At 38.9% G+C, this 13,729-nt stretch overlaps 1 protein-coding gene across 1 annotated transcript in view; it reads left to right on the top strand.

The window, feature by feature from the left end:
• Positions 1-13,729, top strand: part of LOC128688472 (bridge-like lipid transfer protein family member 3B) — a 272,927-nt gene that overhangs the window by 89,982 nt on the left and 169,216 nt on the right. The gene's annotated exons all lie outside the window — the stretch shown is intronic.

The following is a 13,729-nucleotide window of genomic DNA, read 5'->3' as shown; positions in this document are numbered from 1 at the left end:
AGCAACTGTGCAGATGACTGCCAAATTTAATAAGAGCACAGTGCACAGTGAATAAGTTCCTCATGGCAGAGGGCCCCTAACCTGTTGATATATATAAGAATTTAAAGAAAGAACTTCTTATTTAGTGTCAGTACTATTGTGGTGGGTATACAGTAATAGAGTAGCTGTCCTCTATGATAGGCATTTCAGTGGTCTTCCCTTTGCAACAGTGACAGAAGAAAACATCAGACAAGCGAGTTCATTCAAGACACTGCCATGTTATATCATGTTACCTGGTCAGAACCTGAAAGGAGAGTCTGCTTGGTATTTAATTCTTAAGCAGTCCAAACATAGATCTACATTTGCACCACTAGTGCCCTGAACACAGATCTATGTTTTATTTTATGTGCTTTCAAATGTAAAAAAAAAAATAGATCTACGTTTGGACAGTTTAAGGGTTAATCTGTTATTATGGGTTTATCAAGTAATTTTTAGTCATTGGAGATTATCTTTCTCTCTGTTTTAAACCAGAGAAAAAGTAATAGCTCATATAAATAATGGATCATTAGAGACCATAACCTTCTGCTAGTTTAAACAATCTTCATAGCCCAACACAAATAGGCCTGGGGTGCACCTAGTACAAAATCTATAAAATATGTAATACCTAACAGAAGTTGTGGTTCTTTTTGGTTTTTAAATTCTTTTGTGCATGTCCACAGGTCCGAGGATTTGGTGTATTATTTAAGTTCGATCTTTTAAGTCAAGAAGCTGGTGATAATGCCATACATCGTACATCACCCTTCGATTTGTCAGTGGCGATGCCATATTGCCTTGCCTAATTATTTTATGTACCCTCCTAAGAGGGTTCCTTGGTGCTGGTAAAGGTCTTTCGAACTAGGTAAATAGAGCTATCCTCCTCTTGTATGCAGTCTAATATCCTCCCATTCCTCAGGCATTGTATGACCCTTGTAAGTTTAGTGCTTTCCCTTGAACATTATGACAGCTGTTTTTTATTTTGTTTATGGTGACACTAACTCAAATAATGTTCACCAATACAGCACTACTTGTAACCTTGAATATGTACTCACCAGTAGCTTACCCAACTTTGAGATGTCCTTACTACTTTTCATAAATCACAGATTGGAGCAAATCTGATGTTTTCTGGGTCAGCATCTGACAGTCAGATTACCTATCCTCTACCTTCTTCTATGCCATCAGGGTTAAATGTCTGAGAGAACAGTGGCATATTAACCCATGCCATCCGCCATTCCTCGCTGCCTTCTTCAGAGATGAATTCACTGTTTAGTAGAGGCATAGTAATGTTTTACCCTGTTTTATGAGTATTTTGGAATGATTTTCAAAATACTGAGAGAAGTTATCAGGAAACACATGTACTTTGGTCTAAAGCAGCAGTTCAGACTGCCACCTCCTTGGCTCCTGGGCCATATTCCTAGTGCACCCCCTCACTGCCCCCACACACATACCAACACACCATTTCTTGGTATTAGGTTTACTGCAAATTCAAAATTCCTCAATGCTTCCCTGGATCTTTCCACCACCTAATTTGGGAATCACTGGTCTAAAAGGTTGTATTTGTCCCTAGGCTCTCTTATTGTTTGGGTAAAAGGTTGCAATAACTCTTAGGTCGTCATAACATTTTAACACAACAAATTAACGACAGAGGCCATCAAAACCCTTCAACCTAATAATAACAAACATGTTTTGTCTAAAGTTCTCTTGATATTTTGATAATTTTATAATGTTTTTATAATTTTTTATGTGCTCATGAAATGGAGGGTATGATAGTACTGTTCTTGTACTAAATATAAGACCCATCTTTGGTGAGTACGTACATATTTTTTTAAATTTTATGGAAAAATTAATAAGAATTAGGTATGGAATATTATCATTGCGGCCCTCATTTCAAGTTATAACATGGACATCTATTTTAACAAATAAGAATCAGTCTAAATTTTTTTTTTTTTTTTTTTTTTTGTGTGTGCTTGATGAACCACTTTTCCAGTCACTGTCTAGATCACTGAGCTGGGGTCTGCTATACTGTTGTAATCATTTCACCCTGCAGCCTCCTTACTGCATGACCACCTTGGATGGTGAAAGTAGTTGTGCAAGGTGCCCTCAGATCCAGGAGCAGTGATTGAAAGTATGTCTCCCAGTGTTCTTTCCAGTTATCCTGCCACCATTATTAACTGTAAGGGAATTGTGCAGTTAGTGCTTGTCTAAACAGATGGCTTTGTGAAGTCTTTCTGTCCATTCTGAAGGTATTATCTTTGTTTCCAGGACTCGGTAATGTCTGTTACAGTAGAGGTAATTGTGGTTCAGGGTGAGAATGTGGCCTCCTATTTTCTGCCTCGTGATAAATGAGACCTCTTATTCTGGATTAGTAGTTACTGCAACACCCTCTACTGACCCATTCACAGCAATGGAACTTCTTCAGGTCTTGGAAATAGCAATAAAGTGGTTGCCCAAACCCAATACCAGCATTCTACCAATTCTTTCAGGTGCCTCAGACCCCTCCTCACTCTACCATGACCATGGAACAGGTTTCTTCCATGACACATCAATGATTCATGGATTGTCTGCACATCAAAAGACACTGGCTAAATGGTCATATGTCAAAAGACCTTGACAACAGAAAAATGATGCTGAAGCTATGACTTGCTCTCACACTAAAAAATACATCACTTAAGAACTATCCCCTGTGCAAGAAGTCTTGAACACTGACAATAAACAAAATTCTTCACCTTCCAGACAACAAATCCTGAGGCTTACTTTACAGACCATGCCATCTACACAGTACTTGTGACCTTGATTGGTCAAGAGATCTCATTCAGTGTTTTAGAGAGTGAGATATTAAAGTAAATGATGCTGACTAGGCAAACTGTCACAGATATCCACTCTGTTGGTAACACAGCTGTCACTATTCAGTGAAGTTTGTTCTTCACATTGAGTTATAAAACAGTCATCATCCCATACTCTGTAATAAAACAAAACTTTACTGACTGCACCTCAAATATTCAGGAGCAATTTGTACTAAAACACCTCCCTATCACCTAGGTTGAAACTTAATTTGTTCTTAACAAATGCAGAGACAGTTTTCAAGCGATTAAGTCAAAATAACTTTCAATTGCTGTGACCGCAGTGTTGCAGGTCAACAGTTAAAAACAGAGACAACAAACTAACATCCGAATAATGCTATAAATGATGGTACCATAACCACACAACCAAAAATTGTCTATGGCGGCCATACAGTAATGTGGGCCCATCTCACCAGTGACTATCTCCAAATTGTTAAATCTCACTTTCCAGTATATGTATAAGCCTCTGGCCACTTGTCTCTGCATTAGGCTAAGAGACTTATCCTCCTGCCCATGTGTCAATTTGTTGGTGTTACAGTATATATCATTTGTAACAAAAAAGGGGTTTATCTTTGGAGGCAGAAAAGGGATTGTACCAGAATATAGTGGTGCCAACACTTTTATGTGCATATGATGCATGGTTTCTGAATGCTGCAGTGTAAAGGAGGATCAAGGCAGCGAAGATATCATGCAGTGTGTGGCGTGAATATCATGCAAAAAATTCAGTGTAGAAATTAAAAGCCAGTGTGAGAGTGACTAAGGGTATAATTCAGAGAGCTGAGGAGGGATTCTTGAGGTGGTTTGGGAATGTAGAAACGATGAATAGTGATAGGTAGATGAAGAGGATGTATAAATCTGGGGTGGACAGTATTGAGGGGGAGGGGGTCATCCTAGGAATGGTTGGGGAGAAAGGGTACAAGAGGCTTTTAAGTTTTAGGGGATTGAGCATCCAGCAGGGGTGTATATACTTGTTATTGGTGGGGGGGGGGGGAGTCTTCTGATTAAATAAGGTTGATATAAAAATCTCCAGCTGTTTATTTAATTTATTGTTAATGATTAGGTCCTTACAGTGCTCTCCGAAGTTAATTATGTTTGTACGTGGTGACCTGTAGACAGCTCCTAATGTTAGTGGGGTCTTTAAGTTCTTGGTTGTGAATTTTGCAGTTATGTATTCACTGAGCTTGTCTCTGGTGCAGGTCAAATGAATACAATTGCTGCTTCCCCACACTTTTGATCAGGTCTGCAATTGTTTATGGTTATGTACTCTGGGAAGTTGTAGAAGTTTGTAGTGTTATGCTAGTGACTAGGAGTGCAGCAATGTCAACTTAGTGTTTACTTAGTGATATGTTCATTATAGTTAAATGCTGAAATATTTTTGGTATGCTGAAGATACAGTAAAACTTCGATAAAACAGATCCCCACAAAGAAGATAATATTGGATAAAACTGACAAAGGCTCAACATGTCTGCTTAATGGGGTGCCTGATTACAGTAGCAATGCAGTAGTAGACTAAAGCCACTATATCACACAGCTATTTGGCCTGGTTGTTTCACTGATAAAGTGGACCAAGTCTGCTTAATTGCAGATTTGTTTGGTCCAGCACCTGTCCATTTTTATTGCCTACCACTAAGAGGGGCTGCTAACCCAGCCCCCATCAGTTTATTGGTTTTGTGCATACTTTCATACTCTGGTCTCACCTTGGAGGGAAAACCTGAGCTTGAAGAAAATAGTCTAGATTTATCCACAGTTATATTGCAAATTGTTTAACCCTTTCAGGGTCGGCAGGCCCTCTCCTAAACTTGTTCTCAGGGTCGAAAATTTTTCGAAAAAAAAAAAAATTATTTTTTCTTATGAAATTATAGAGAATCTTTTCCCGATCATAATGACACCAAACGTATGAAATTTGATGGAAAACTTACGGAATTATGCCCTCGCAAAGTTAGTGGTCTCGACGATTTCGCCCACTTTGAGCCCTATTTTCGGCCAATTCCAATGTACCAGTTGACAAAAATCATAACTATTTTGCTAGAACTCCATTTTTTTCTAGCGAATGAGTACAAGAAACCACACATTTACCGATTTCAACTATCCAGTAAAGTGGTCAGAAATTGGCAATTTTGCCAATTTCACACAAATTTCAAATGTCAATTTCCAAATAGGGTCCAGAATAAACAACAGACATTCCTGGCACTAAAATAAAAAAAATTCTGTTCATTAGTCACGTCCCCAAGCCTCTCTTACATTTCTTTTGCTTTCCACTTTGAATTTTTATTCTCACAAAAAAAAATAGAAGAGTTACTGTTATGCAGACTACAGCATTAGTGTAGAAATGGTATAAATAATATCAGAGCACTTGTGAAAGAATACAGTGGACCCTCGACTTATGATATTAATTCATTCCAGAAGTCTGTTTGGGTGCCGTTACCGAACGAATTTGTGCCCATAAGGAATATTGTAAATTAGATTAGTCCGTTTCAGACCCCCAAAAATACACGTACAAAAGCACTTACAAAAATACACTTACATAATTGTTCGAGTTGGGAGCTGATCATAAGGCGGGGGTTCACTGTATTAGACTCGCCAGTTGACATGTACTGGACGCGTGGCATGATTTGTTTACTTTTGAACTTTTGGCAAAATTTTAATATTTCTGCTACTTTAAGCTCAATTTCAAGGTACTTTTCGTTGTGAAACCAATCAAAATCATCTCAATTTCTGTAATATGTCTTTCATTCTATAAAATGAGACCAGGAAAATTAGAATACAGCCATAAATAGCATACGAAAATACACTGCAAAGTTGCTGTTTTAAAGCAAAAACACAGTCAGTTTCTTTTTTCTTGTTTTGCACTGTGTGCTGCAGCATTTTTTTATACCGTGCACAATGACCACATAGACCTATTCTTTCATATGTAGGCCTACCAGCTTTCTCTCACTAGATTTGAAGGCTCTAGAATTTATGGGTACTAGTACGGCACCAACCCTGGCGTGCAAGCCGTACTAGTATGGCACCAACCCTGAAAGGGTTAAAACTAGCTTGACAGCTGTTCATGCATGCAACACTGGTGGGAGGGTGATGCACTGCAAGAAGTGAGCAGTGGGTGGTGGTGGTGGTATGAAGTATCTCCAGTGAAAAGTTGTTGTATGTTTGAAGTTCTAGGCCCTGGCCAGTGAAACGTTGCCCTAATAAATGTCTCGCTAAGTTATCTTATAAGTTCCAGTATTAAGTTACCTGACTATTGTCAGTGTTAAAGTGAGAAAGTGACAAATCAAAAAGAAAAAAAATAAGTTTGTGTCTGACTGGATATTTTGTTGCCAGAGAATGGATAATTTGTTTACATGGAGTGGTGTACTGTATCTATGTACAGTAGAAGCTCCATATCCATGGTTTACTGTGGCCCAAAAATACTTCTTAATTTTGGATAATAATGGCTCCAAAGCACAAAAGTAGAGATGCTGGCAGTTCTTCAAAGCCTAAGAGAAGACGTGAAGTGCTTCCCATCAGTGAAAAATGTGATAATTTTCCACTTATTGTGCATAATTTATCAAACTTTATTATAGGTATGTGTAGGACTTATATATAGGGTTTTGGTATCCATGGCAGGTCCTTGAAACATATCCCCTGTTGATATGGGGGTCCTACTGTATATGAACTCATTTTAATTCCCTTTTGATATGTACAGTGGAACCTCGGCTTACGAGTTTAATCCGTTCCATGACCTTGCTCATATCCCGGTCTGCTTGTATGCCGAGTCAGTTTTCCTCATTTAAGTCAATTGAAATGCGATTAATCTGTTCCAGCGGAATTCCTGCTCTCAGGAGGGAGGAATATGATGCTAATATAAACTCTACAGCTTATTTATCTATCAAAATTCGTGTAATATGACATAATAAACAATACAAATAACATAGAAACCTGATATATACTCTAGAATGAATAAATTTGACATTGTGACACGTGGTGGCGGCCATTCCCTACTTCAAGTGGCCGCCTTGTTGTGGGTCAGCAGGGGAGACCTCCCACCATCCCCTGACACTAACAACACCACCATCCCCTGACACTTCCAACACCACCATCCCAGCTGTTCAGTTCCACTTCTCTCCTACAAGCTAGCTGTGTTTGTGAATTGTGTTTTGATCTTTTAATTACCATATCTTGTATCTGCCAAGCAATCACGACACCCAGTAGGCATACGAGTGTTGCTGAGTGACTGACTGAGTGACTGACTGAGTGACTGACTGACTTACTGAGTGACTGACTTACTGAGTGACTGACTTACTGAGTGACTGACTTACTGAGTGACTGACTTACTGAGTGACTGACTTACTGAGTGACTGAGTGACTGACTTACTGAGTGACTTGACTTACTGAGTGACTGACTTACTGAGTGACTGACTTACTGAGTGACTGACTTACTGAGTGACTGACTTACTGAGTGACTGACTTACTGAGTGACTGACTTACTGAGTGACTGACTTACTGAGTGACTTGACTTACTGAGTGACTGACTTACTGAGTGACTGACTTACTGAGTGACTGACTTACTGAGTGACTGACTTACTGAGCGACTGACTTAGTGACTTACTGAGTGACTGACTTACTGAGTGACTGACTTACTGAGTGACTGACTTACTGAGTGACTGACTTACTGAGTGACTGACTTACTGAGTGACTGACTTACTGAGTGACTGACTTACTGAGTGACTGACTTACTGAGTGACTGACTTACTGAGTGACTTGACTTACTGAGTGACTGACTTACTGAGTGACTGACTTACTGAGTGACTGACTTACTGAGTGACTGACTTACTGAGTGACTGACTTACTGAGTGACTGACTTACTGACTTACTGAGTGACTGACTTACTGAGTGACTGACTTACTGAGTGACTGACTTACTGAGTGACTGACTTACTGACTTACTGAGCGACTGACTTAGTGACTTACTGAGTGACTGACTTACTGACTTACTGAATGACTGACTTACTGAGTGACTGACTTACTGAGTGACTGACTTACTGAGTGACTGACTTACTGAGTGACTGACTTACTGAGTGACTGACTTACTGAGTGACTGACTGACTGACTGAGTGACTGACTTACTGAGTGACTGACTGACTTGAGTGACTGACTTACTGAGTGACTGACTTACTGAGTGACTGACTTACTGACTTACTGAGTGACTGACTTACTGAGTGACTGACTTACTGAGTGACTGACTTACTGAGTGACTGACTTACTGAGTGACTGACTTACTGAGTGACTGACTTACTGAGTGACTGACTTACTGAGTGACTGACTTACTGAGTGACTGACTTACTGAGTGACTGACTTACTGAGTGACTGACTTACTGAGTGACTGACTTACTGAGTGACTGACTTACTGAGTGACTGACTTACTGAGTGACTGACTTACTGAGTGACTGACTTACTGAGTGACTGACTTACTGAGTGACTGACTTACTGAGTGACTGACTTACTGAGTGACTGACTTACTGAGTGACTGACTTACTGAGTGACTGACTTACTGAGTGACTGACTTACTGAGTGACTGACTTACTGAGTGACTGACTTACTGAGTGACTGACTTACTGAGTGACTGACTTACTGAGTGACTGACTTACTGAGTGACTGACTTACTGAGTGACTGACTTACTGAGTGACTGACTTACTGAGTGACTGACTTACTGAGTGACTGACTTACTGAGTGACTGACTTACTGAGTGACTGACTTACTGAGTGACTGACTTACTGAGTGACTGACTTACTGAGTGACTGACTTACTGAGTGACTGACTTACTGAGTGACTGACTTACTGAGTGACTGACTTACTGAGTGACTGACTTACTGAGTGACTGACTGACTGAGTGACTGACTTACTGAGTGACTGACTTACTGAGTGACTGACTTACTGAGTGACTGACTTACTGAGCGACTGACTTACTGAGCGACTGACTTAGTGACTTACTGACTTACTGAGTGACTTACTGACTTACTGAGTGACTTACTGACTTACTGAGTGACTTACTGACTTACTGAGTGACTTACTGACTTACTGAGTGACTTACTGACTTACTGAGTGACTTACTGACTTACTGAGTGACTTACTGAGTGACTTACTGACTTACTGAGTGACTTACTGACTTACTGAGTGACTGACTGACTTACTGAGTGACTTACTGACTTACTGAGTGACTGACTTACTGAGCAACTGACTTAGTGACTTACTGACTTAGTGACTTACTGACTTAGTGACTTACTGACTTACTGAGTGACTGACTTACTGAGTGACTGACTTACTGAGTGACTGACTTACTGAGTGACTGACTTACTGAGTGACTGACTTACTGAGTGACTGACTTACTGACTTACTGACTTACTGACTTACTGACTTACTGACTTACTGACTTAGTGACTGACTTAGTGACTTACTTAGTGACTTACTTAGTGACTTACTGAGTGACTTACTGAGTGACTTACTGAGTGACTTACTGAGTGACTTACTGAGTGACTGACTGAGTGACTGACTTAGTGACTGACTTAGTGACTTACTGAGTGACTGACTTAGTGACTTACTGACTTACTGAGTGACTGACTTACTGACTTACTGAGTGACTTACTGACTTACTGAGTGACTGACTTACTGAGTGACTGACTTACTGAGTGACTGACTTACTGAGTGACTTACTGAGTGACTGACTTAGTGAGTGACTTAGTGAGTGACTGACTTAGTGACTTACTGACTTACTGAGTGACTGACTTAGTGACTTACTGACTTACTGAGTGACTGACTTAGTGACTTACTGAGTGACTGACTTGACTGCTGACTGAATGACTTAGTTAGAATTTTTCACTGAAGAGGACCCTGAAACGGTGTCTAGAGCAACTGATGCCTTACCATCAGTTGTATAATGTACTTCAGGGTAAAATAGAACAGAAATCCATTACAGAATTTATGCACACTACAGTACAACCATCAACTTCAGTACCAGAACCTCTACCATCCACCTCAGCCCAGTAGGACCACAACATAACTCTCCACTCTCTTCACAATCATCCACAAACACCAGCACCCACAATTTAGGGTAAGAAATACTATTATTTCTGTTGCAGTTATAGTCTTTAGCAGTAAAAACAACATAATACATCATGACAATTAACCACAATTATATATTCACTTACTTTTGTAAGATCTGGAGGTCTAAAAGAAAGTTGTTTGAGGGGGAAGCTCGCATCCTGAATTTTTGCTCGTATCCAGAAACAAAAACTCGACTGAGTAACTGCTCGTATCCTGAAAAACTCGTATGGTGGGGCACTCGTAAACTGATGTTCCACTGTAATAGTATTTTTGGTGTTACCACAACTCGCAAAATCGTAATGGCACGATTGCAAACAAACCATGGTACAAGTGGAGATTGAACTTTCAATAAGCGAGTCGTAAAGTGAGTTGAGTTTTATGACTTGCTTGCTGCGAGTTCATTCCTTATCCATACTGTGGTTTGGTGTTATAGTATAGGCTGATCAGACTTAATGATTATCTTGTAGTAAATAGTCCTTCAAGCCTTTCACCATCTCCCACATGGATCTCCAATATTGATGCCAGTGTTGCTCACTTGTGTAGAGTATCTACATTTTAAACACACCTCCCTCAGATATGCTGTGAGCAGTAAATTTTGATCTAGACATAAAAGAATGGGTCTCTGCTGCAGATGTGCACAGCTTAAAAATATCCTGCCCCATGCAGTGCATGATGGGAAAAAGCAAACTGTTGACCTTGTATTTGGTTTAACCCTTTGACTGTCGCGGCCGTATATATACGTCTTACGAGGTACCATGTTTGACGTATATATACTCATAAATTCTAGCGGCTTCAAATCAAGAAGGAGAAAGCTGGTAGGCCCACATGTGAGAGAATGGGTCTGTGTGGTCAGTGTGCAACATATAAAAAAAATCCTGGAGCACTCAGTGCATAATGAGAAAAAAAAACTCTGACCGTTTTTTTTTTTAATTAAAATGCCGAATTTGTGATCTATTTTCGTATAGTATTTATGGTTGTATTCTCGTTTTCTTGGTCTCATTTGATAGAATGGAAAACATATTGTAGAAATAGAGGTGATTTTTGATTGATTTTACTATAAAAAGAGCCTGGAAATGGAGCTCAAAGTAGGGGAATGTTTGATTTTTGCCGATGTTCAAAAGTAAACAAATGATGTCATTTTCCAATAAATGTCCAACTAGCCATTCTAATATGCAGTCATGAATGGGTTTATGTTATTTACACAATTATTACAGTATTGCAGTAGTCTGCATAATAGTAAATCTTCTATTTTTTGTTTGAATAAAAATTCAAAATAGAAAGCAAGAGTAATATCAGAGGGGCCTGGAGACATGACTGATGAACAAAGAAAATGTTATTTTAGAGCCAGGAATGTCTGCGTTGTTCATTCTGGACCTTATTTTGAAATTGTCATATTCTTTAATTTTCGTGAAATTGGCTGAATTGCAAATTTTGGGCAGTTTCGTGTACTCAATCGATAGAAAAAATGGAGTTCTAAAGAAATAGCTATGAGTTTGGTCGACTGGAACAATGGAATTAGCCGAAAATAGGGGTATCAAAGTGGGCGAAATCGCCGATTTGTAAATATCGCCGAGGTCGCTAACTTCAAAAGAGCGTAATTCTGTCGGTTTTCCATCAAATTTCATATTTTTGGTGTCATTACAATTGGGAAAAGATTCTCTTATCATTTCATAAGAAAAAATAATTTTTTTTTTTTTTTAAATTTTGCGACACCAGGAGAGACACTCAGGATTGGGGGTTGCGACAGTCAAGGGGTTAAGTGTCAGTCCTGTAGTACTACGGCTTTGAAGTCAGGGTCAGTCCTGTAGTTCTATGCCATGAGCTCAGCTCACTCAGATAAGCTGTGAGTCGTAAATTTGGGTCTAGAGATGAACGAGTCTATGCAGTAAGTGTGCACTGCATAAAAAAAACACATGCAGGAAGCAGTGCATAATAGGAAAAAAAGTGCAGCCCTGTTTTTGGTTTAAAACATCTTTGCAGTGTATTTTCATGTGGTTTTTATTGTTGTATTCTCAGTTTCTTTTTCTAATTTGATAAAATGAAAGATGTATTACAGAAATGGAGATGATTTTGATTGGTTTCACAGTTGAAAGTAGCTTGAAATTGAGCTGATAGTAACAGAAATGTTTGATTTTTTATGATATTCCAGAGTACACCAATGACGTCACTCATCCAATACACGTCCATTTGTCCAATCTTGTACACTTTATGGAATGCACCGACATTGTTTATACAATTCTTGCAGTATTGCACTAGTCTGCGTAACAATAAATTTTCTGTTTTGTGTGAATAAAACTTCTAAATGGAATTCATGTGTAATATTGGAGAGGCCTGGGGACATAACTAATGAACAAAAGAAATGTTAGTGCCAGGAATTTCTTCATTGTTTATTCTGGACCCTGTTTTGAAATTGTTGTTTCTTGAATTTTTTTTTGTGAAATTGGCCAAATTACCAATTTCTGATGACTTTATTGGGTAGCTTAAATAGCTGAATGGGGGATTTCTTGTACTCAGTTAATAGAATGGAAGGCATATTAGCAAAATAGCTAAGAATTTGGTCGACTGAAATAATGTAATTGGCCTAAAATCGGACTCAGTGGGCAAAATCGCTGATTCATAAATAATGCTGACACAGCAAAATTCACAAAAGCATAATTTCATTAGTTTTCCATCAAATTTGGTACTTTGTTTTATTGCCTTCAGAAAAAAGATTCTCTACCATTTCACGAGAAAAAATAACTTTTTTTTTTTTTTTTTTTTTTTTTTACCCAACTGTGAGAGCAAGTTTGAGAGCAGGAATTCTGACCTTCAAAGGGTTAAAATAGCAACTTTGAGGTAATGCTGGAGCAGTGGTAAGAATGTATGGGAGAGCGTTGGAATCAGATGATGAGGTTGATATCCTTGGGGTGAAAGCTGATTTCAAACTGACTATGAAGAATCACATAGTAAATCTTGCAGAGTAGGCTGCCAAAAGACTTAAAGCACTTCGATGTATCTTGCATCTGTTTGATAGTAGAGGCTGCTTCACTTTCTTGGAGCCTGTTATTCCCCATCTCATCTAGGACTTCTTGACAGAATAGAGAATGAATCGAGACAACTCGTTTCTCACCTGGACCTGGCCTGGATAAATCTGTCATTTCAGTAGAGCCTTCAACACCAAAGGGATATCAACCAACCCTATCAACATTAGTTTTATTGTCACATTCTTGTGTCATAAGAGTGCTACCAGTATTGTATTTCTTGTATCTTTACACTCGCCTGTATGTATTGATATATACTTTCAATCTTGAGTTGTTGGTAAAATTGCCTAGCATATTCTTATTAGCCTTCTTGAGTGTGGAGCACATTTATTACACTCCTGGCAAAATTATTCATTAAAATATTACCATCATAAAGTTCTTCATAAAATGCTAGGCTTAGCAAGAGCCTCTCCAGTCAGTCTATGGGAACACTTTAAAAGTTTATCTATCTCTGCCTTTAAATCATACACAGTTGTTCAACCAACAGTGTGGTGAATTTCTCTTAAGGCATAAGATCTGGCACTGCTGCTTTTGTTTGTAGCCTGTAACTGTTTTCATAGATTTCAGGTACGTCTTGCTACTTCTACTTACACTTAGGTCACACTACACATACATGTACAAGCATATATATACACACACCCCTCTGGGTTTTCTGCTGTTTTCTTTCTAGTTCTTGTTCTTGTTTATTTCCTCTTATTTCCATGGGGAAGTGGAACAGAATTCTTCCTCAGTAAGCCATGCGTGTTGTAAGAGGCGACTAAAATGCCGGGAGCAAGG

The sequence above is a fragment of the Cherax quadricarinatus genome, chromosome 13 (genome assembly GCF_038502225.1).
Source record: "Cherax quadricarinatus isolate ZL_2023a chromosome 13, ASM3850222v1, whole genome shotgun sequence".
NCBI classification, from domain to species: Eukaryota; Metazoa; Arthropoda; class Malacostraca; order Decapoda; family Parastacidae; genus Cherax; species Cherax quadricarinatus.
Note: the sequence above shows the minus strand (reverse complement) of the source record. Positions and strands in the feature narration are given on the sequence as shown.